The sequence below is a fragment of the Haliotis asinina genome, chromosome 4 (assembly GCF_037392515.1).
Source record: "Haliotis asinina isolate JCU_RB_2024 chromosome 4, JCU_Hal_asi_v2, whole genome shotgun sequence".
Classification (NCBI taxonomy): Eukaryota; Metazoa; Mollusca; class Gastropoda; order Lepetellida; family Haliotidae; genus Haliotis; species Haliotis asinina.
Genome location: NC_090283.1, coordinates 41,757,354 through 41,762,306, shown reverse-complemented (window position 1 = coordinate 41,762,306; position 4,953 = coordinate 41,757,354).

Sequence of the window (4,953 nt, the reverse complement as noted above, 5' to 3'; positions counted from 1 at the left end):
TGTGTGCTGGCGATTAGGTGCCGGACTCTGAGGGTGCGGGTTCGAATCCCGGATGGGACTCAACCGAAAAAAGTACTAGAATTTGTACTTTACTAAGAAAGTGAAATCCCAAATATGACATATGTTGCATTTGACCACTTTCTAAATGGCATCGTGTAATCAAACAAACTTGACATGGTAAATATTCCGTTGTATTTCACAAAATATCTTGCTTGGGATCAAAGGGAAAAATAATCCCATAACATTTTGTCTTATATTAGAATACCGACTTCTAAATGCCTCTCAAGAACCTCACTTGAACTGAGAAATTTGGAAATATTTATTCTTGAGACTAGACATTCTGTATACCAATGTTTTGGCACGCACGCACGCAAATAGAAAGTTATTGTGCTATGAAATTGGCCTTCAGCAATCTTTTTTCTGTGGAAATACTACAGCATATATATCAGCAATGTTACTTTTTGATGGCATGTACTGTACCTGTAAATGAGTGAAAAATTGTAAATAAACAAATGAAAAAGCATAAATTATTATCTAAAAATACAAGATTTGAGTGACTTAGTTTGTATCATTACTTGTCAGTTAAATAAAAATCCAAACAGCATATCTATACAAGTTCGCACAGCTCAAGCGGCATATATTTTTTCTTTCTTTTTTCTTTTTTAAAATGCAGACGTCTATGTAATTTGTAAATGTGTCATATATCTTAATGGTATACCTCACAGAGCTGTTACCTATTTCTGACTTCCAAACCGTTAGTGGACAAACCGTCATTAAAACTATGTCTACTATATTCCTGTATGCGTCTATATACGCATACAGCAAAACATGGGAAAATGATACACTGTTAAAAAGTTTAAATGGTATATTTGACAGAAATATTACACTTTTGTCTCTTGGTGATTTCGTTCACAGTCAGTTTCCTTTTCTCGTCTATTCAGTATAATATAAATATATGACAACAGAAACACAGGGATGAACTTTTTACTCAAGCCAGCCCTATATAATTCTGGTTTCAAATGTGGTGCAAAACCTTAAAAAATGTATGAAACCTACAAATAAACCATAGCTTTGAAACATTTTTTATGCATTTTTTTGTCATTTTAAGTTTTTTGAATTTTTTTTTTGTTCCCAAATAAATGAGTACAAAAATATGAGAAAGCATAAAGGTGAATATGTGTACACAGAAACTTGTGGGCTCAATACAGATAGATTGCAATAACTACATCAATTATCAATGTCAGTAACATGTTTGGGCTAAACAGTCAGTCAGGGTAAAATTTCGGGATGAGAGGAAACCTCAATATCTTCTAGTAATTGCCAAGTTTTGGAACTGTTTTTTCAAAGAGCAAGTGTAAATATACCTCTTGGCAGATAAGATTGGGTTCTTAGCTAAAAAGCCAAACCAAATAATTTTTTTGTCAAAATACATGTTTGGATACTTGTGGTAATCCACTGTTCAAGTTTCTTCAAAAAAGTTTTGGTTTCATCACAATCCCAATATATATCGCATAAGGTCTCAACAGAATCATTGCGAAAAGAACACATGGTACTGAAATCACTTCTGCCTAAACTGTCCCATCTCTACTCCACAATACCTAATCCATCTCAGAGTTTAGTTGAACAATTTTTCAAAGGAACTGTTTTCAATTTACTTGGGGTGGAAAGACTGAATACAATAAAGAGAGAGAAAATGTACTGTGCTCTTAAAGATGAAGGAATGAAAGTACAACAACATTAAAACAATTCAGTCTCAAAAACTTTCTTGGATAAAAAGAATCTTGTTAAAAACATCAATCCTACAAAATCTTTTTTTCCATATATCTCTGTCCACTACCTGTAAGTTTCTTTCAAAGCGACCCAAGCCAAATAAGAGAATATGCAGGTAACATGAATAATCCTTTTTAGAGTGATGTACTTTTGGCTTGGGCAGATTACACTGAAACCTTATTGAGACAATCACCATGTGTTGAGGAATTTCAGACATTTCCTTTGTTGTTCAACAACAAACTAATGGTTGGTAATCAAATACCCTTTTACTCAGATTGGTACAAGAAAAGAGTAAAATCTGTTAAAGATCTACTGGATAATGAAGGAAAATAATTAGATTTTAATGAATTTAAAACTAAAGTTCATTGCAATGTCAATTTCTTATCTTATCAAAGTATGATCAGTTGTGTGAATCGCCTACAAAAATATTATTATCTTGCTACCCTTAATTCAGACTTCTTAACATTAGAACTGCCTATAGCGCCTGAATACATTCATAAACTTACAGTCTGATAAGGATATCAAGTTGTTTCATATCACTCTTCTCCCGTCAAATATCAAGCAATCAGCCTTAAATTTAAAATGTGAAACTATACTTGAATCTAACATTGATGAATCAGATTGGAGAACCTACAAAATTATTCCATTTGGATGTACTGGGTTGCCAGAGTACAGAATTAAGATGGTTCCAAATGAAAGTTATTAACAATATCTAACTATTAATTATTATCAACATAAAATAAAAGCCATTGACTCATCCCTCTGTAGCTATTATAAAGCTTCCACTGAACCTATTTTACACCTTTTTTGGGAGGGCTGTAATTTGAGAAATAGACTTTGGAAGAAAATTGAAGAGTGGCTCATGTCTGATGCCAGAATAAGAATTAAACTTACCCCCCAAATCATACTATTTGGATTAAAGGAAAGTCAAAATGATCCTGTGAATATAATTTTGTTTCTTACTAAACGAACAATCTTTCGCAACCAAAAACATGGAATAATACCAGATCAAAAGAATATTTTTAGAATCTGCTGCCAGTACTATTATGTATCAAAATGTATCGCTTTTATAACCTGTTTACAATTTACAACATTTTGGTCATCACTACATACTTCATCTGCCTAGTAATGTATTACCTGCTTTGGATATAGTCCATATCTAACACTGAACATAAGCAACGACTGTAGAGCAATATACATGTATGTCTATGACATTAACATCTTCACATACCAGTGAATACATATCAGAGCTTCATTTAATGCTTTGTTACTTGCACTGGCGCCGCCCCATTTTACCAAATGAACCTATTTATGAGTCTAACTTGCACAAGGTGCAAGTCAATCTTTGAGAAATACATCAACAATAAGACTAATATTCTACGCATACATATGTCAGCTCCTCTTTCTCCTACACTTTGAATAGCTATGGCACCGAAACAATGCTGTTCATAGACACTTCTCAGCTATGACATTTCATGTAAACAGGTATAAGCTTTGTCTCTGTGTTGCTATGGTTTCATGGGAACTACATCACGGAAATAGGTTTATATACACTGAAACCTCTGATGTTTTACTCACTATACTACTCTTGGAATTTGGCTGGTGCAACTGGGTTCTTGTCATAGGCTGCACCTGGTGTAAGTAGGATAGGATCTTTTGAATTCAGCCCTGCATATTCTCTTGGAAATATTAAGACCAACTGCAATTGTTACCTACCGTTTGTTGATTACAGCATGTAACATGTGACCTGTATTTTGAAAAAAATGTAAAAAAAAATGTAAAAAAATACTGTTTCCCATTTTGTAATCGTAGGTGACTCTTGAACCTTTTCTTGAGGATACGAAATCCTTCTGGGGGGAATTTACCAAGATCATCATTTATTCATTTATGTTTATGTATCCATGTTTCTCTATAGATTTTTTCCAAATTTCAGGTATAAAGATCTATAACACATCCAAGATCTAAGTGAGTACCTCTTATATCAAATTTTAGCTTCAAATAATGAAAGGATATAAACCTATATTCATCACATAGATCTTTAATTGTCAATATTCCTCTTTTGGCCCAGTGTCTAATAATGTGGTTAGAGTTTTTGAAATTGTTATTCGACCACTAAGGCTGAGATAAGATGTTCTCTCCATCTGTAATATTTTTGGTACCATATCATTTCCATGCCTTGAAAACATATTTCGAAAAAGGATTATCAACTTTAACTATATTCTGAAAATTAGTTCCATATTTTAGGATATCCTTAAAAGGAAAGTTGCATTGGTTACGTGGATTTGTCTTTTTTAAGCATAGTTTGAGAGTAGATAATTTCATGGCATTAACAAAGGTTTTGATGTGAATCGTGCGTGAACCCCCCATTCTGTAATCACTGTTTAAAGCGTTCCATTTGATTTTGTCATTTTCGTCATTCCAGTTTAATCTAAACCGTCTGAGACAATTCAATGACTGACACCATGAGCTTCCATCTGCACAATTGTGAGATGACGAAGAGCATCAGCTAAGACAGCAACTCTGACCAAATGATCCAAAGCATCTTTTACTTGTTCTTTATATTTCGTATTGGCTTATTCACTAAACAGAAGTAAAAACGTCCAACAATTCTTTTTAGTTTGTTTATATATATTTGTTCATATCAGTTATTATTGAGATTGCAAATTGCTTACTACTGGGCATGCCATAACTGACTTAAAACTGCAAAACTTTCGTTACATCCAGTGTTCACGAAAAATTACTATTTCTGTATCCACGCCAACAGCGATTGTTTACAAACACACGCCATGTGCGTTTCTATTTATAGCCTTTAGAATGTCTATTTATAGAAACCGGATATTGTGTTTTGCCGTGCTGTGTTTTGATGTTGACACGTGAGTTCTTTCTTTTCCTTTACATATCAACAGTACACCTTCGTCATTTTGTTTCTAAACGTTTTCTTTTATGTAGGCGTTAATATTTAAACTGTAAACACGTTTATACACACTGATATGAACGTTTAGACACGCAACAGAGCCTTTTCGAGCAACGCCTTTCTGCGCTTTGACACTGGTTCAAGGTGTACTATCAGTCATAATGGTCAGTGTTGGACATCAGCCACCCCTATATTCTACACTGAAAGTCACAATGGAAGGTAGGGTTCACTGGACAGTACTGGACACCAGCCACCCCTGTTCTGTACAA